This window comes from Bos indicus, chromosome 16 (assembly GCF_029378745.1).
Source record: "Bos indicus isolate NIAB-ARS_2022 breed Sahiwal x Tharparkar chromosome 16, NIAB-ARS_B.indTharparkar_mat_pri_1.0, whole genome shotgun sequence".
NCBI classification, from domain to species: domain Eukaryota; kingdom Metazoa; phylum Chordata; class Mammalia; order Artiodactyla; family Bovidae; genus Bos; species Bos indicus.
The window spans coordinates 48,875,174-48,896,239 of record NC_091775.1 but is presented as its reverse complement, the minus strand read 5'-3'; positions in this window follow the sequence as shown (position 1 = coordinate 48,896,239).

Genomic DNA, 21,066 nt, shown 5'->3' with positions numbered 1-21,066 from the left:
TATTCTTGCCTGGAAAATTCCTTGGACAGAGGAGATTGGTGACCTACAGTCCACAGGGTAACAAAGAGTCAGACATGACTAAGTCTACAACTTACTTTGAAATGCACAAAAGGTAAGATGGATTTTAGATAGATAAATAAATAGATATATTGATGATAAAGCAAAAATAGCAAAATTTTAATTGTAGAATTAAGATGATGAGTACATGGGTGTTCACAGAATGTTCAGTCACTAAATCATGTCTGACTTCTTGCAATCCCTTGAACTGCAGGCTGCCAGGCTCCTCTGTCCATAGGGATTTCCAGGTAAGAATACTGGAGTGGGTTGCCATTTCCTTCTCCAGGGGATCTTCCCAGATCAAGGATTGAACCTCATCTGCTGCATTGGCAGGTAGATTCTTTACCACTTGGCCACCAGAATAGCCTGTTCACAGGATAATTCTTTCAAATTTCCATGTTTGAAAATTTTAATCATCAAATGTAGGGAAAAATAAATGCACCTAACCAGAAAATCTAAGACTCTTCAGGGCAGGACTCCACACAGAACTGGGTTTTTTGTCTTGCTGTCACTTTATAAATTTAGTCAAATGAAGAAATGAATTCTTACCTTTTTTTTCTTTTTTTTTTTAACCTCTGTACGTCTAACAGCATCAACCTCCTGGAAAGGCAGTGCTCCCTTGTGTTTCTTGTCTGGGCTCTGTCCAGCTTCTCCTAGACCTGACTTCTAATTCTTCAGAGCCTGCACTGGATTAGGTCTCTAAGGGCCTCTTCTGAGGACTCTCACATTTTTAATCCTCTCAGTTTTGTTCACATAACTTTCAGCTTCATGTTGGCCACACTCACTAAACCATCTTCACCTCCCAAGCTCTTCTGGCCTCAATCATTTCACTCCCAGGCAGTTGCCTCATGTGATAGACCCTTCCAAGTAGGAGGTTAAGCCACATTCCATTTAATCTTCCTGTCACCAACTGGTTAGAATCACTTTAAGATCACCCCTTTCCCTTCAACCCCCAACCTGTCTCTAACTCACGGTTTCCCTTCTGTGGAACTTCAGTGGCTCTGGAAACCTACAGAAGAGCCACCAGCTTCAAAGCCAATGCCCGAAGCTCTTTGTCATCAGGTCTCACCTGGCCTATCAGGTTCCCAGGTGCTCTCTTGAAGGGTTGCTGCACCTGCCTCCCACCTGTGACCTGTCCTGTGCTCCACCAATGTTCTACCATGAGAAGTTCACCCTCATTCATGGTTCACCTCCAAAGACCACATATTTCCTTTGTCCTTCCAGCTCCAACATCACCCCAAGGTCTGGATTTGGTGTCCCTCTACCTTTAAACATTTCTATGTGGATGTCTTCGAGGCTTCTCAGTCAGCATCTCCAAAAGAAAGGCATTGACATCCCCCTAAATTTGCTTCTTCTCAGTGTCCCCGCACTAACAAACAGGGTTCCCACTGATTCACTTTGACCAGACACATTTTCATGCACTCTGTCCCCAGACCTCAGAAGCTGCAGTTTACTCTATCTGCCAAATAGATCCTTGCAACTTGCCCCCAGCCACCTGCGCCTCTGCTCTGAGGGGTTGCCGTGGACCTCAAACCAGTTTTCTGTTTCCCTTATAACTCCCCCTTCTCCCATCATGCACAGCTTTCTTCTCAGCCAGACATCAGAGAGAATCTTCTAAAACTACCAAGATCATGTCTTCATTATGCTCTTCCGGGCTTCCCAAGCAGCTCAGTGGTACCAAATCCACCTGCCAATGCAGGAGACACAGGAGACTTGGGTTCAATCCCTGAGTCAGGATGATCCCTGGAAGGAGAAATAGCAACCCACTTCAGCATTCTTGCCTGGAAAATTCCATGGACAGAGGAGCCTGGAGGGCTACAGTCCATGGGATTGCAAAGATTTGGACATGACTCACACACACACAAAAGCACTTCAGCTTCCAATGGCTGTTTTTTCATTCAGATGGTATCCAGAATCCTTGCCACAATTGGTCTAAAAGACTTAAGGGTAGGGAATTCCCTGGTGGTTCATCAGTAAGACTCCAGGAATCCAATGCAGGAGGCCTGGGTTCCATCCCTGGTCAGAGAACTAGATCCTACATGTCACAACTAAGAGTTCACATGCTGTAACTAAAATCCTGTGTACCACAACTACGACCTGGTGATTAAATAAACAGTAAATCAATAAATCACTTATTAGTGCTTAAAAAAAAAGAACAGGGCTGGTCAGTCCCTTCCCTGACCCTCCCTCTCACTCACTCTGCTCCAGCCACACTGGGCTTCTCCCTTAGCCACATAGACGCCAGTTATGACTATCTCTCAGGAGCACTGCCTTGACATTCTCTCTGCTAGGGGCTCTCCTGCTTCCAATGTTCAAATGGCCAGTTCCCAGAGCTCCTCACATGCTATTCCTCTCTTCCTCCTTTCCCTGCTTTATTCTACAAAACATCTGCAGTAATCTGGGTACTACCAGAAGTGGAGGTGATTAAGCATGCAGCATTTTATTAGGAGAAATGCCAGTCAAAGAAACTGGGAGGGAGGTGGAAAAGGCTGGGAGCGTGGCTGGGGCCAGTTCAGGTCTGACCCAGGTGAGTGGGAACAGTGAGAAGGCAGGTGAGAGCCTAGAACTCTGGGTGGTCTCTGGAGGGGGTTTCAGCCAAGCCACTGGAGAGTCCTTGAGCCCAAGTGTTCAAGTGGGGGGTCCCTCAGCTCTCAGCACCCGGTCTGCATTAGGAGCCCAGCATTCAGATCCGAGGAGCAGCCCACAGGAAGAGTGACCTGGGCACAAATTCAGTGACAGATTCAGAACCCTGAAGCATGGGTGCTGGTCACTCACGATCCCCTTGGTGGAGGAAGCTTTCTCAGGCAACCACATACCTGAACTTCATGCTTCTATTTCCTGTCTATCCTCTTTCGAGAAGGAAATCAACATAAGGGAGCTGATCTGTTTCCTCCTTTAATTCCAGAACCTAGAATAATGCCTGTTGCTGCTGCTGTTCAGTCTCCAAGTCATGTCCAACTTTTTGTGACTCCGTGGACTGCAACTCGCCAGGCTCCTCTGTTCACAATCTCCCATAGTTTGCTCAGGCTCATGTATTTTGAGTTGATGATGCTATCCAACCATCTCATTCTCTGTTGCCCCCTTTTCCTTTTGCCTTCAATCTTTCCCAGGCTCAGGGTCTTTTCCAATGAGTTGGTTCTTCGCATTAGGTGACCAAACTCCTGGAGCTTCAGCTTCAACATCAGTCCTTCTAGTGAATATTCAGGGTTGGTTTTCTTTAGGATTGACTGGTTTGATATCCTTGCTGTCCAAGGGGACTCTCAAGAGTCTTCTCCAGCTCCACAATTCAAAAGCCTCAATTCTTCGGCACTCAGCCTTCTTTAATGATCTAGGTGCATAGTAGGTGCTCAGTTAAATTTCTTGCATGAACAAATGAGTAAATGATTGAATGAATGAATCAGAATGCTAGCTTTCTGCCCACTCTGAGTCTGTGGAATCCCTGGTAACCCCTCCCTTATGGTACAGAGTGTTACAGTATTTTTCCTCTATTGCCAACATGGGCATGAGTTTCAAGGGCTCGGCTCCTGGCTGTAGGTACTTGGCTCCATCCTGGTACCAAAGACCTTTTGGAAACCAGGTTAATGTCTGTTCAATAAATCTCTGCTGGTCCTCATTTGGCCCTCGGGATACTCATGTGAGAAAGGGCAAGACTAGACTTCCCATTTTGCAAATAGAAGGTGTGGAATGCAGAGTTATCGATCACTTTCTAAATGCTGTGGCTTGCACACCTTATGTACTGCAACCGGTAAAGCCTCAAGGTCTTAATCTCGCCCCATCACTCACCTCCATTTAATAGATGGGTCAGCTGAGACTTAGGAAGTGACAGGGCCAGTGCTAAAAGCCAGAGACTGTGACCCTTTTGCACAGAGCCCCAGCACCCCTTACTGGGTGGAAAATAACCCAACCAAGAGGCATCTCAAGAGACCTTAGATTGGAGATCTCACATTCACCTGTGAGCCATCTTCCCCCCTCCATGAGGCTCACGACTGACGTGTGTCGCTCTTTTACCTTGGACTTCAAAATTGCAAAGGTATGTGAGTGAACAGGTTAATGCTGGGACAGCGCCTTGGAGTTCCAGAGCAAAAGCTGCTCCTAAAGCCCCGCTATGATTATTCAGTATTATTAATAATCGAGTCAGAGGAAGCTGAGGTGCCCAGTGCCTTGTAGATTGATGGATCACCACATCCCTTAGCTATTTGCTAATGCCATTATTTTTACAGCTTAATCTTCTGTAACCATTTTTCGATAATCAGGGAAGCTAAATTAAATGAAATGCAACTCCTTGTGATTAAGCCCAGCATCTTGCTTACCAAAGGATATCCACTCGGGTGGGCAAGTTCTAAGCTGCCTTTTCAATGGTCTGGTTGTATCTTTCTTTTTATGACCATGTTTTAATTTATATTTAAATATGTTTATTTTTACATTTAATTTATATTTAAATACATATACATATTTATTTAAATAATTGTGCTGTTGGAGAAGACTCTTGAGAGTCCCTTGGACTGCAAGGAGATCAAATCCATCAATCCCAAAGAAAACCAACACTGAATATTCATTGGGGGGACTGATGCTGAGGTTGAAGCTTCAATACTTGGCCACCTGATATGAAGAGCCAACTCATTGGAAAAGACCTTGATTCTAGAAAAGATTGAAGGCAGGAGAAGGGGATGACAGAGGATGAGATGGTTGGATGATATCACCGACTTGATGGACATGAGTTGGAGCAAACTCCAGGAGATGGTGAAGGACAGGGAAGTTGGGCATGCTACAGTCCATGGGGTCGCAGAGTCAGACATGATTGAGCAACAGAACAACAGGAAATATTTAAATTAACTTTCATTGGAGTATAGTTGTTTTATAATGTTGTATTCGTTTCTGCTATACAGCAAAGCGAATCAGCTATGTGTACATATATATCCCCTCTTTTTTGGATTTCTTCCCCATTTAGATCAACACAGAGCATTAAGTAGAGTTCCCTGTGCTACACAGTAGGTTCTCATTAGTTATCTATTTTATGTTGTTGTTGTTTAATTGCTAAATCATGTTCAACTTTTTGCGAACCCATGGACTGTATAGCCCTGCCAGACTCCTCTGTCCATAGGATTTCCAGACAAGAATACTGGAGTGAATTGCCATTTCCTTCTCTGGGGGGTCTTCCTGACCAAGGAATAGAACCCACATCTCCTGCGCCTCCTCCATTGGCGGGCGGATTCTTTATCACTGAGCCACCAGGGAAGCCCTATCTATCTTACACATAGTATCAATAGTGTGTGTATGTCAGTCTCAATCTCCCAATTCTTCCCACCATGCCCCGCCCCCAGGCTGCAATTCTTTATGTTGCCACCACCCCTGTGTTCCTCCCAATACACAAATTTTGACCACATTGGAGAAAACTCATGGATTCTGAGACTTAGGCACAGCTAATACCACCAAGCTCATGCCTCTCATTGGAATTCTCACCTTCACTCAATGCTGCAAAGCCTGGAATGACAAAGGTCTTAAGTCACCACCAACTTTCCAACAAAGTTTCAGAATAATCAGAAGTTTTTCCAGATAGAATCATGTCTGTTCCTTCCCAGCACTGGGTGGTGTGACATGCCAGCACATCACAATCTCCAAGGAGATTCTTGAGCGTTTGTTGTGATGGCCATATAACAGAGAGCACACTTTAAATCAAGGAATACTCACACTGGAACTGATTTGGGATTAATTTATTTCTGTGCAGACCTTCTGGAGTAGGAAATGGAAACCCACTCCAGTATTCTTACCTGGTAAATCCCATGGACAGAGGAGACTGATGGGCTACAGTTCATGGGGTTGCAAAGAGTGGCACATGACCCAGCAACTAAGCACAGCACAGTACAGACCTTCAGTAGGAAAAAAAAAAGGGTTGGGGGAAAGATGGTCAAAAATTCACACACATCTGTGGCTGCCGTAAGGAATGTTTTAAAGATAGCACCATACCAAGAATGTAGAAATAAATTAAGGAGGCTTACGAGCTGTGCACCAGAGACAGTAGCACCATCTGCTTTAAGTAACAATTATTTTCCAGAAAAAAATACACTCTGAGACTGAGTAAATGTCCCCGTAGTCTAAATATTTGCTTTCCACAAGCATCCTGGGAATGATATGCAAATGTCCCAAGAACTCAGAAGGCATTACAAAATATTGAAATGGAAAGGAACAAAGTCATTCTACTATGCGGTGTGTTCAATTGCTATGTAAATGTGGAAACATTATTATTTATTGCTTTTTCAGCTCTGACAGTTGGAAATATTGCAGAATCACGAGACATCTGTTGAGTGGGGCGTGCAGAGATCTGCAAAACCGCGATCGAGACTGAACTGTGTTATGTCTGGGCTCCTGGTGCAGGTGTGAAGTCACAGTGAGAAACAAATTGCTCCAAGCTCTTCGCAGCCACTTACTTGGCAAAAGTTAAGCACTCCAAGAGTGCATTCTGGGACGTGCCATGCTAACTCTGGCGAACACACGGGTGGTTTCTGTTTCCCGCAATCTGTTACAGAAGGCCTAACGCTGCCCGGGAACTAAGCCATCCTATGAAGTCCTTCAGAGGATAGTAAGCAGCACAGGCTTTGGGGATGAAACTTAGCAAGGTCCTGGGCCTTTTCCAATCAATAGAAATTGATTAGATGTCAGTCAAGAAATTCAGACAAGGCTTTCTACGGGCTCCTGAGGCCACAGGAGGGAGTGAGAACAAGTAAGAGTTTCCCTTGCTGGCTCCTCATGGTGGGGGGGCAAGCTTGTTCCTTAAATGGGGTGAAGGTAGGTATCTGTCCAGGGCTTGGGCCAGAGCAGCAGCACCAGCAGCAGCAGCCGGTGGTATTGAGTGCAGGGGGCGTGTACAGTACCCTGCTTTTGCTCCTGACACCCTGTTTCTGCTCTGAGCTCTTAAGAAGTGGTAGTTGCCTTTTTGGGGGGTGGGGATCTTTTTGTATCTTGTCCTGAATTGGTCCCAGCTGCGCATGCACACGGTTATTTTTAGTCCCTTAGAGTTTGTATTTTGGGCTTCCCAGGTGGCCTTAGTGGTAAAGAACCCGCCTGCCAGTGCAGGTAGGCATAAGAGACACAGGTTCCATCCCTGGGTGGGGAAGATCCCCTGCAGGAAGGCATGGCAACCCTCTCCAGCATTCTTGCCTAGAGAATTCCATGGACAAAGGAGCCTGGCAGGCTACATAGGGTCACGAAGAGTCAGACACGACTGGAGCAACTTAGCATGCACTCATGCCGATTGTATTTTGTTGCTTGAGGAGACATACATCTAGGAGCAGCACTGCAGCAAAGTGTCCCAGGTCCTAGCCCGTCTCCGAGTGGACAGACATGTGCTCCAGTCCCAGCTCTGCAACTTGCTGGCTGCAGGGCTCTGGACAAGTTGTGGGACTTCAGTAGGTCTCAGTTTCTTCATCCGTAAAATTGGGATGCCCTAGGGTTGTTACGAGAGCAGAATTATCTAATATATATCAAGGGCTTACTGTCCTTATTTCCAGAACTCCTCTCTGTCCCTCCTCTGCTTCCCCAACTAAAGGGAGTTTCCATTAAAAATACATCTGACATCTTCGCCAGCACTTTGAAAATTTTATTGACACGCGGTGGGGGGCCTTCAGTCATGAGATAGGATTCATTAAATTATGTCTGTGACTTTTGAATTGTCTCCTGCAGGGTCTCTGTTTGATAATCCAGGGCCTTGTTCTAGCCTTTGATATTTCAAATCTGCCAGGAGCAGCGGCACACAGCCCCAAACACTAGATCTTAAATATTCCTAAAAACACCTTCCCTTCCTGCTGTCCCAGGCTCACCCGGAAGACCTGACAGTGGTACTGGGTGAACTTTAGTGAGCAACCGAAGAGCATCGTTATGCCGCGCCTGACCACCCCAAATCACTCCTGCCATCTTTCTCAGAAAAGCAAGAAAGCTCTCTGCTTGTCAAGGGTTCACTGCAGACGCTCTTTTAACATCTATTAGATTTCTAATAGATATCTACTGTTCCTCCACACTTAGATGATATTTATTTAGGGGATGCTTGCTTAGGAGAGGCTTACCATGTGTCCAGCCTGGGGTTATCATTATTTTCATTATTCTTGTTATTGTTGAAAAAGTGAAAGTTGTGTCCAACTCTTTGCAACCCAAGGACTGCAGCCCACCAGGCTTCTCTGTGCATGGAACTCCCCAGGCAAGACTACTGGAATGGATAGACATTCCCTTCTCCAGGGGGTCTTCAGGATCCAGAGTCTCCTTTACTGCAGGCAGATTCTTTACCATCTGAACCACCAGAGAAGCCCTCTTGTTATTGTTAAACCTGCTCTGTCAATGATGTGGTGGTGGTTGAGCTGCTAAGTCATGTCCGGCTCTTCTGAACCCATGGGAAGTAGCTGACTAGGCTCCTTTGTCCATGGGATTCTCCAGACAAAAATACTGGAGTGGGTTGCCATTTCCTTCTCCAAGGGATCTTCCTAACCCAGGATTTGAACCCGGGTTTCCTGCATTGCAGGCAGATTCTGTGATGTGCCAAGTGCCAAGTTACTTCAGTCATGTTCAACTCTTCTGCAACCCCATGGACTATAGCCCACCAGGCTCCTCTGTCCTTGGGATTCTCCAGGCCAGAATACTGCAGTGGTTGCCATGGCCTTCTGCAGGGAATCTTCTTGACCCAGGGATTGAACTCATGTCTCTTAAATCTCCTGCATTGGCAGGCGGGTTGTTTACCATTAGTGCCACGGCCAGATCCATACCAATGGTATCCTTATCAATGATACCTGAAAATATTACCAGTTAGCACACTGGTTTTCTAACTGGTAAGTAAAATTCATGGGTTCTTAAAGTTCTAGTTCCTAGGAATAGCTTCTTTATTCCCCTGGTTTCTTAACTGAAAATAAGAAAAGGATCGCCTAAGGATGAGATGCTTGATACTATGTTCAACTCCTTGAGAAAGCAACACAGGCATTAGAAAAGCACTGTGCTGCATAAATCTGTTCCTGCTTTTGCCCTTCCCCCCAAATTAAAGGATGCTCGTCATCCACCATTTATAGGCAACCTCCCTGGGTATCAGGGAGAATGTCAGCATGACATTGGCCAGAGAAGCAAGGACAAGGTGCCATAAAAAGCACATGGAGAGGTCCAGAAACTGGGGAGACCCCTACTCCATGCAGTGCACAACCCACCGACTGGGTGGAGGGATGCTCTGGACGGAGTATCCCGGTGTCTCTGGAGCTACAGGGAGACACAAGGCTGACAACAAAGAACATGGAGGGAGATCTGCTGTTGCAGAAGGACGCACACCCAGAGCATCCTCAGGGATGCAGAAAAGGAGGGACCTGCCCACAGCTGCACAGAGACGGGTCTAGAGAACAGTAAGTTTTTATGCATGGGGTGAGCCTTGTTCGTCCTCACAGGATGAAAAATAACCCACTGGGGTAATGTGAAACATCTCCAGAAAGCAACAAATGAGAAGAGAGATGGACTGAAAACAGACCAACAAAAAAAATAAAACAGAGCAGAGGGTGAGGGGGGAGCACACAGGACACAGGTGGATTCGGATGAGAAAAGATGATTGACAGGCAGCAGGCAAGCAGAGGGAGCGGGGGGCCCATGAGGCTGCCCAGCTGCAGAGGATGGGCGGAGGAGGCCCACACAGAGCCCTGATAGGCAGCTGGAGGAACGCTATCGCTCAGGGGCAGCCCCACAGAGCCCCGCACAGCATTTACCCATCCTGACACTTGAACCTACTCTCTGAAGATCCACTGTGTGTTGAGAACTTAGTGTCGGTCAGGCTCAAGCATGGACTTGTGCACACTTTATCAAAAGTGATCTCTGCCAACCTCCATGGTTCCTTAAGCAGCAAGTGATGGAAAAGGTTTTTTTAGCAGGGTCCACTCCCTGTCAGCAAAGACCAACACGCAAACCCTGTTCCCATACAAAAATTCTCACTTTTGCTCCACATGGTGGAAAATCCAAACCTGCATAGACCTTATATTTCCAGAAACAATGCTACTGCTATGTCATTTAGGGTCTTTTGGAGAATGTGTGATTGCAATGCATATTTTAACACATTCTTGGTTAGGCATTCTATTTGTTCTTCTCCCCCAAAGCTTATCGATTTCATTTCCTTGAGGACATGTCATGGGCCAGAATCCTTGCAAAGAGAAATTAAACCATGAGAAAGAGGGAGCATTTGATCTGGGCTCTGAAAGTTGGCTATAAGCATATTGTGTATATTTTCGAATTACAGTTTTCTCTGGATATATGCCCAAGGGTGAGATAGCTGGATCATATGGTAGCTCTATTTTTAGTTTTTTTAAGAAACTTCCATACTATTCTCTGTAGTGGCTATGCCAATTGACATTTTCACCAACGGTGTAGGAGGGTTCCCTTTTCTCCACACCCTCTCTAGCATTTACTATTTGTATACTTTTTGATGATGGTCATTCTGACTGGGTGAGGTGATACCTCATTTCAGTTTTGATTTGCATTTTTCTAATAATTAGCGATGTTGTCTTTTCATGTGCCTATTGACCATCTGTATATATTCTTTGGAGAAATGCCTATTATGTAATGCTTTGCAGTCTCCTAGGCTGACTGGGCGGAAAGGGCAATGGCACCCCACTCCAGTACTCTTGCCTGGAAAATCCCATGGACGGAGGAGCCTGGTGGGCTGCAGTCCATGGGGTCTCGAAGAGTTGGACACGACTCAGCGACTTCACTTTCACTTTTCACTTTTATGCATTGGAGAAGGAAATGGCAACCCACTCCAGTGTTCTTGCCTGGAGAATCCCAGGGACAGCAGAGCCTGGTGGGTTGCCATCTGTGGGGCCGCAGAATCAGACACGACTGAAGCGACTTAGCAGCAGCAGCAGGCTGACTGGGTGCAATTAGATGAACAGGTTGCTGTAACCTTGGGAAGTGGGCAATGTGGGGACTCCACATGGGGAGGAGTAGGAGCAGTTTGTATCCAGCTCCACACTGTCAATGCTGATCTCTCCTGCAACAATCAAGGAACCTGAAACTCCTTCTCTGGGACAAACCAGAGAAAACGGAAGCACACAGTCCTCCCACCCTTAACCCCAGGATCTCAGAGAAACTGGGGATGCCGCTGGGCCACTCAGAGAAGGCACTTTAGCCAAAGTAAATTAAAACTCACTGTACAGAGAGATGATGAAGTTTGGACTCTAGCTGTAACTTCAAACAGCTGCAAATTCAGAGATCAAGAATGTTCCATGTGGCATGAAGCACCCCAAGGTAAAATGTGAAGCAGAGGTGTGAGGCAGGGAGGACCTAGAGAAGAAATATCCCGGTGTCAACTACAAGTTGGCACTCAACGAGAGCATCTGCCAGTGACTGAACAACAGCAAGGGTGTTTGCCATCTGCCTCTGTGGAGACTGAACTCTGTGCCGCTGCAGCTGCCACACTTCAACACCCCCTGAGGGAAATTCAGGGTGGACAGTGAGGCACTCTGTGCTCCTGGTGGAAAGGTCTTTAGACAGTTAGATATTTTCAGGAACTGGTTTCCTGATCCCAACCCTTGCACCTCTTCATATCTAGAAAAGCACTAAATCCCTTCATGGTGACATCAGCTCCTTGTGACTAGCAGAAAACCTTTTGTAAAGTACGGGCTGGATACGTTGAACACCCCCTTCACCAAAATCTTATGTATTGACCTTTCCCCACTGCCTCTCTGGAGCAGTCTCTCAGAGCTATTGGAGGTGCTGTCTCCTGGGCTGCAGTCCTCATTTTGCCCCAAATAAAATTTAACGTGCAACCCTCACATTGTGCATCTGTTTTAGTCGACATGGCTAAGTCCAAAACAAAGATGCTCTCTTGAGCAGCACCTGGCTGAGAGTTCCTCCAGTTTCCAATTGGGAGGAGTCAGACATCAGTGGCAGAGCTCTTCCACAGAACTGCCTTTATCTGTGTCCTTCCGTCACATGGACTCCATCTCGGGCTTCACTTGATGGCCATCAGAGCATGAGTGCTGTGATAAGATCACACCCCGGCTCCACGACTGACCAGCAGTGTGATGCCAAGCAGCTGCCGACCTTGTCTTATCCTAACAAGAACCATCTCACAGGTGGCTTTGACACCCCAAATTGGCATCTGTACACTGGCACCTAACTTAATCTTGGAGACAGAATTTGGGGGAACTAGAAAAGAATAGATTTATTGATTTGCCAGCCAAAGGGGACCACAGCAGGTTAATGTCCTCAATACTGTATGTCCCAACCCGGGGCAGGTGGTGGTGGTGGCGGGTGGGGTCAGTGGGGTTTGATCAGGGTGCCTGCAAGGTCTGCATTCCTTCGATCCAGAGATAATCCAGTATCAGGTGGCCTCCTGATGGACTTCTGTGGTTCTTGAGGTTATTGAACTGTGACCTTCTCCTAGAAATGAAAAGTGCTTCATTAAGTAGTTAACATTTTCCATTTGGTGGGGGTTTTATTTCTGCTGAACAACTCAAAGATATTGTTCTGTGCTTCCCTTGAGGGGGAACCAGGTTCTGCCCCAAGGCTGCCCTGTGGTTTCTTTTCTGCTCTTCCTGTCTTCACATCCCCTCCCTTTCCTGATTAGCAACTGTTTGAACCTGCCCTTTGGAATTCAGGCAAGGTCAAGGAGGGTGAATGAAGCCCTGTGGAAAGGCTTTTGTGTCCAGGAGCCCCACAGGGTCCTGCTAGTGTTTCAGCTTGAGGATTAAGTGAATTAATATTTACTCTATAACAGGCATGCTGCCAGTTGGCTAAAATGATGGATTTTACTTCTTTTTTTCTCTCTTCTCACCATCTTTGTTATGTTTGACACAAAGAACCCTTTCAAGAACTGTTAAGTGTCTGGAGCAGGTAAACCCTCCCCACAACTTCAGGGAAGGTCCAGGTGCCCAGGGTGGATATGCCAGGGAGGCAGCCTTTGGTTCAGCGATGATGCACATTGAGATCCCAACATAACAGTTTCATGCACATTATCTCTTGTGAAGCAGCTTCAGGGCCTTTCTCATGCAGCCACACCTGGTCCCACATTCAAAAGGCCCCAGCACTAAGCTTAAGGCTTTCTCATTGTTGTCTTGATACTCTGAGTAATTTTCTCACAAGGGATGCTACATTTTCATTTTGCAATGGGCCCCAGAAAAAGATGTGATACCCATGAGGCATTGTACCCTCCAGGTTCCAGGGCAGCTAAGGAAGGACCCAACCTGAATGAGTAAAACCACGTGCCTTGAACTCAGACTTGCAGGATTTTCCTGAACATTTTAAAAATTATGGTAAAATACACCCAACATAAATTGACAATTTTAACTGTCTTAACATGAGAGATTCAGTGAGCAATTTCATTTGGTAAATTTATCATATGGTGCAACCATCAACACCTCCAAGTTCTGGACCATTTTCCCCACCCCGACAGAGAGCCCTGCTCACTAAGTGGTCACTCCCCATCCTCCCTCCCTCAGCCCCTGCAAGAGAAAGTGAAAGTCGCTCAGTCGCATCTGACTCTTTGCGACCCCATGGACTACACAGTCCATGGAATTCTCCAGGCCAGAATACTGGAGTGGGTTGCCTTTCCCTTCTCCAGGGGATCTTCCCAACCAAGGGATCAAACCCAGGTCTCCCGCATTGCAGGTGAATTCTTTATCAGCTGACCCACAAGGGAAGCCCAACACTAATCTGCTTTCTGTCTCGATGGATTTACCAATTCTTGAAGTTTCACACAAATGGAATCATACAATATGAGGTCTTCCTTGAACTTTTGGACACACATTTAACTCACTTGTGAAACAGAGATAATATACCTAATCTCAGCATTGAGGTGAATGCTTAGTGACAAACTACCCAGGCACAGAATAAATGGTGGTTATGGTTCTTGTAGGGCTTCCCAGGTGGCGCTAGTAGTAAAGAACCCACCTGCCAGTGCTGAAAACATAAAGGAGCAGGGGTTCGATCCCCGAGTCAGGAAGATTCCCTGGAGGAGGGCATGGCAACCCACTGTAGTATTCTTGCCTGGAGAACTCAATGGATGGAGGAGCCTGGAGGGCTACTATCCACAGGGTTTCAAAGGGTCGGACATGACTGAAGCGACTGCACCGAACTGAACTGTGGCCATACAACCCAGCCAATGCTGAGTTTGAATCCTGCTCTTTGATTCTAATCCTAACTTCTATACTCTGAATCTCCTTGCTGCCTGGGTTGGATTTCCAAAGGGACAAGGATGAGGAGCAGGTTAAGCCCATGTAGACAGAGAAAAAAAAGATGAGAGAAAGTCTGGAGGAAGAAAGCACAGGCAGAAGGTTGTGGGTGGAGAAGTGAGGTGATGAGCTGGGCTCCCCAGTTGAGGCCGCCACCTGGGACCCTTGGTGCCCATCCCATGAGTCCGGTCTGCCTATCACGGTTGCCTTACAGTACCTGAAGGACCCTGGCTAAGTTTTCATCGGATCTAGACTCTGCTCTGTGGGAATTGTGGTTGAAAAGAAGGATTGTGCAGGATAAGAGAAGGCAAGCCAGCCAGTGCTGCATCCTGGGGACATTCTTTCTCTATCACAGAATCAGTGATTTGTTTCGTCTTAAAATAACTACAATGCTGTGCTGGAGCTGAGCTGCGGGAACCTCCTGGCATTCAGAAACAACAGCTCACGATGCTTCACCGTGTGTCTACCTGCCTGTAGTTAAATGGAACAGGCATGGCTTGATACCTGGGATTCTTTCTTTCCTGTTTGAGCAGGGCATTGTTTCCGCCTCCCAGTGGGCCCAGATCAGCAGCACAGGAGCACAGGAGCAACACCAGCCTTTGGATACAAGGGACAGAGGCCTGGACAATGGACCACACTGTGGCTAAAAGGCCCTAGCAAAGCAAGCAGTAGCTCCAGATATCTTTGGAAACAAAGTTTCTGCTCTCATGCAACCTTCTTTTTTTGTATGAAAGTCCAGTTGGACACCAGTTGGAGCCTTCACTATCCCTTGAACTTGACAAGAGGACTTTTCTCTCTGAAATAGTCAGATTGTCATGGGGTGGTCCATGGAGGACCAGGAGAGACTCTGGTTTCAGAACATTGCCAAACAAAAAGGGAGAGATGGATAAGGGGACACGGAAAGGTGGTTCTCCCAGGAGCTCTGATTCATGGGGTAGAGGACATTTACAGGGTAAAGAACATTTTTTTGGCTTTAACCTGCATTTTCACTCTTTCACAATTATTGAAATCACATCTTCTTTCATTCCTATCATCTTGGTATTTCTGTCTCAATTCTTCCTCCCTCTTGAAATTTGCTTTATTAATTATTATTATTAAATATTATTATTGTGCACATGTGCTCAGTTGCTTCAGTCATGTCCGACTTTTTGTAACTCTATGGACTGTAGCCCACCAGGCTCCTCTGTCCCTGGGATTCTCCAGGCAAGAATACCGGAGTGGGTTGCCACGCCATCCTCCAGGGGGTCTTCCCCAACCAGGGATCAAACCCAGGTCTCCTGCATTGCAGGTAGCCTCTACTACTGAGCCACCAGGTAAGCCAAAATATTATTATCATATATTATTTATTTATTATTATTTATTGCTTTATTCCATTATTTATTAACTTTGTTTTATTTCATTTCCCCTCCAGAGGTTTGGAATATCTGCACCCTATTTCTGGTAAACTAGTAATTACCTGTAAAATTTTTGCCAATGAACCAATATATGTTTTTTTCTTGTAAATTTCTAAAATTAATCAGATTCTATAACCTCTTTATAAGACAGCTTAAATCTTTCTATATTCCATCTCTTTGTAAACTCGATATTATTCAAAGTTTTGTCAAATTTTAGTTTCAAACGGTTTTCACATAAAAATTAAACTTTTAAACTCAAACCTTTTATGTTTAAAAATTGATTTTAACTTTTTGAGTCTTTTTAACCTTGCATAATAATTTTATTCAAAATTAGACATTAACACTATTTTGAAGGTTTTGACTAATATTGCATCTTATTTCTCTCTTCTTCATTTCACTTTTTTCCTTGTAGCTGTACTTTTCCTGTGCAATATGCCTGCTTCTTCTTGGATCCAACTTTTGTTCTGCTGGTGTAAATGCTGGACAATTTCCTTTCAGGAATATTTTGTAGGTACTACAATTTTTAAAAATCTGCATGTTTGGGAGAGAGTTTTGCCCTCTTTTTTTGACTCACTCCGGCTTACTATAGAATTCTCAGTTCAGACCCTTTGCCCTTGGAACTTCCGAGATACAGGCCCACTGTTTTTAGACTTTCAGGCCAGAAAATGGTAACTGATGCCATTCTAATTCTTGATATTTGGAAAATAGTCTGCTTCTCTTCTATACATTTTTAGATTAGTTTTTTTTTTTAACTTGAATTTCAAAATAGTTTAGCTGTATTTAGGGCTACGTACAGTTGTGTGTTTTACTTAGCATTCAATGGGTCCTTTTGATTCAAATCTTTCTTACTACTACGGTGTTTCTTCTGTTGTTTTGTTATTAATTTTTTGCTCTTTTCTGTTCTGAATCATCCATTATTGGATGATAAATTGGATGTATTACTCATGTCTCTTAATTTTTTCTTCCTTGTTTCTCTCTTTGCCTCATTTCATCTCCCAACTCATTGATGGTTCTGAGCCATTTTCACTCTGCTCTCTAGCTGTCTATAGAATATTCCTTTTAGAAACCTTGTTTAGAAGTATTTATTACTGTCCACTCTTATTTCTTAATAGCTTCTTTTTAGAGAGTGCAATCTGCCCATGTTCCTAGTAAGGAAATTCAACATCAAAAAGACATCAATCCTCCCTAAATTGATGTATGGGTGCAATATATTGCCAATTCAGATTTTAATATGAATTCTATGGAACTTGAAAAATTGACTATAAAATATACCTGGACGTGTGGGAAACCAAAAATGACAGTAAAAACAATGACAAGAATGTAGGGTTTCCACCACCTGTCAGCACTCACCATTAAGCAGCCCCAAGTAGGGCAAGGTTGTGTTGCCAAGGAAGGTGATAAATTGGCTGGACATAAAGTATAGAGAGTCTAGAATTAGACCCATGCATGATAAAAAGTTATGACAGTGCAAACTAATGGGGGAGGAGGAACTTGCACTAGTTCCATTGGTTATCCATATTTTAAAAAAGTGAACTAGGTTATCGACCTCAAGTTATACAAAATTAAAAGTAAAAATCAGAACTCTAAAATGTTAGATTTTCTAAAATTTATTGATCTTGAAATTGATGAAAAATCAATAAAATTTATTGATTCTAGAATTTATTAATATATAGTTGATTTACAGTGTTGTGTTAATTTCTCTGTACATCAAAGTGACTCAGTATACATGCATACATTCTTTTTCTATATTCGTTTCCATTATGGTTTATCACAGAATATTGAATGTAGTTCCCTGTGTTATACAGGAGAACCCTGTTGTCTATCCATCCTATGTAATAGTTTGCATCTACTAATCCAAACTCCCAATCCATCCCTCTCCTACCCCTCTCCCCCTGGGCAAACACAAGTCGGTTCTCTATGACTGTGAATCTGTTTCTGCTTTGTAGATAACTTTATTTGTGTCATATTTTAGATGCCACATATAGGTGATATCATATGGTATTTGTCTCTCTCTGTTAACTGGCTCACTTCACTTAGCATGATAATCTCTAGGTTCCATCCATGCAGCTGCAAACCACATTATTTCATTCTTGCTTTATGACTGAGTGCTATGTATATATGCATCTTCTTTATCCATTCATCTCTTGATGGACATCATTTAGGTGGCTTCCCTGTCTTGGCTGTTGTGAATAGTGCTGCTATAAACATAGAGGTGCATGTATCTTTTTGAATTATAGTTTTGTCTGGATATATGCTCAAGAGTGGGATTGCTGGATCATATAGTAGCTCTATTTTTAGTTTTTTGAGGAATCTCCATACCATTTTCCACAGTGGCTGCACCAACTTACATTCCAACCAATAGGGTAGGAGAGTTCCCTTTTCTCCACACTCTCTCCAGCATTTGTTAATTGGAGATTTTTTTAATGATGTAAACTCTTAAGTGTTTAAAACAAAATACAGAATAACATCTTTCTGACCTTGGAAAAGGGGAAGAGCACTTAAATAGAACCAAAAATATTAAATAGCTTTAAAAGATAGATACTTCTGTCTAAATTGCCATTTAAAATGTATTAAAACTACTGTAAAGAAAGTTAAAACTGGAAAGAAGATATTTTCAACACATATAACTGAAAACAAAAAGGTTTTATTATTTAGAATCTATGAGAAAGTCCTTTAAATCAACAAGAAGAAAAGAAAAGTGAAAGTGAAGTAGCTCAGTCGTGTCTGATTCTTTGCGATCCAGTGGACTGTAGCCCACCATGCTCCTCTGTCCATGGAATTTTCCAGGCAAGAGTACTGGAGTGGGTTGCCATTTCCTTCTCCAGAGGGTCTTCCCAACCCAGGGATCAAACCCAGGTCTCCCGCATTATAAGCAAGACGCTTTACCGTCTGAGCCACCCAGGGAAGTCCTAGAAGAAAAGAAACCAGGAGAGAAATGTGTAATGGACTTGAACTGTCATTTCGCAGAGGTAGAAACACATATGTCTAATAAAAAAACAATGAGGATAATTCGTTAGAAACCAGGCAAAGGCAAATTCAGATACCATGATAGGCCGTTTTACCCTCATGGGTATACTACTACTACTACTACTACTAAGTCGCTTCAGTCGTGTACGACTCTGTGCGACCCCATAGATGGCAGCCCACCAGGCTCCCCCATCCCTGGGATTATCCAGGCAAGAATACTGGAGTGGATTGCCATTTCCTTCTCCAATGCACGAAAGTAAAAGTGGAAGTGAAGTCGCTCATTCATGTCCGACTCTTAGCGACCCCATGGACTGCAGCCCACCAGGCTCCTCCGCCCATGGAATCCAGGCAAGAGTACTGGAGTGGGGTGCCATTGCCTTCTCCACTCATGGGTGTGGCAGCAGCTAATAAGCTTATGATGGGTTTCCCAGGTGGCGCTAGAGTTAAAGAACCCATCTACCAGTTCATGAAACGTGTGAAGCACAGGTTCAATTCCTGGGTCACGAAGATTCCTGGGAGAAGGAAATGGCAACCCACTCCAGTATTCTTGCTTGGAGAATCCCATGGACAGAGGAGCCTGGCAGGCCACAGTCCACAGGGTCACCAAGATTAGGATTTGACTGAAGCAACTTAGCACGCATACATGCAATAAACTTATGAAACAGTGATCAGTACAAATTTGTACAGCCACTGTGGAAACAATTTGGCATGTCTTGTAAAGTTGAGCATACACATATATGAGGACTTAGTGATAAATTTTTCTAGCACCCTAGGAAATTCCTGGGACTTCCCTGGTGGTCCAGACATAAAGAACCCACCTTCCAATGCAGGAGACAAAGGTTAAATCCCTGGTTGGGGAACTAAGATCCCACATGCCATAGGGCAACTAAGCCCCTGAGCTACAACTAGAGAAGTCTGCACAGCGCAACAAAGAGCTTGTGTTTGCAACATAGACCCAGCACAGCCAAGGTAAATAAATAAAATTAATGAATTAAAAGAAAAAAAGAAATTCTTGCCCAGGGGCACCAGGACCCAGCACAGTTCAGATTAGCAAAAAAAAAAAAAAAACACCTGGGAACAACCCAAAGGTTCATTAATAGGACAGTGGTAAAGAATGTAGTATACCCACACAGTAGGATATTAAATACCATTAAACATGAATGAACTATAGTTAACACAGCAACATGGGTGATGCTGATAGTATAATATTGTGAGAAAACAAGCCTCTGTGATGTACCATTAAAAAGGAATGAGCTATAGATTCATACTGTATATGAGCTATAGATCCATAGATCTTATGGGATCTGTATTTTCATGCAACTTTATGTTTCTAAGATTTATCTTGTTGTATGTATCTATGTGGGCTTCCCTGGTGGTGCTAATGGTAAAGAACCTGCCTGCCAATTCAGGAGACAAAAGAGGTATGGGTTCCATCCCTGGGTCAGGAAAATCCCCTGGAATAGGAAATGGTAATCCATTCAAGTATTTTGCCTGGAGAATTCCAAGGACACAGGAGCCTGGCAGGCTACAGTCCATGGGGCCATAAAGAGCCAGACATGACTGAGCACATACACATACATAGATACGTGTGTGTGCATGCATGCAAAGACGCTTCAGTCAATTCCACTCTTTGCAGCTTCATGGACTGTAGCCTGCTAGTCTCCTCTGTCCATGGGATTCTCCAGGGAAGAATACTGGGGTGGATTGCCATGCCCTCCTCCAGGGCATCTTCCTGACCTAGGGATTGAACCTGCATCTCTTGCATCTCCTGCATTGGCAGGCAGGTTCTTTACCACTAGACCCACCTGGGAAGCCCACATAGATACATACAACAAGATAAATCTTAGAAACATAAAGTTGCATGAAAATACAGATCCCAGAAGACCACATCCAATAGGTTACCATTTTTATATAAATCAGAAACTCTCAAGACTCAGCAATATACAGGTTAGAGACCCACATGTAGAATTATCTTCTTTTCCTTCCAGTCTCTAAAGAAAGTCAGTGAAACAGTGAGGCAAAACCAGATAAGCTCAGAATGACTTTTGAACATCTTTTTCTTAAGAGCCTCGGTGAGTGAATATTTCTGTGTTACTGTGTTACCTAGTAATGATAAATCATTTGGAAAACACAAGAGCTAAAAAGGAAGAAATAGCATTGCCAATCATCTGACATATTTTTAAAGCCTCTCTGATGGGAGACTGTCTTCTGTTTTGAAGACTGAAAAATGTCAGTCTGCATCCCCTTGATGTCTTCCAGCTGTTGTGAGGGCAGAGCTAAGGCAAGAGATGTCTACACAGGAACTGCATTGCAAAAGGACTTTTGTCAGTTTGAGCTGCAAGGTCCCTGGCTCCAGAGAGTCAGTTTCTTCTCATCAGTGATCTCACACTCCTAGGTCAAATGACCATTCACTTGTGCCCGAGTGACAGACATTGTGCCACTGACATCCAAGTCAGACCAGCTTCGTTGCT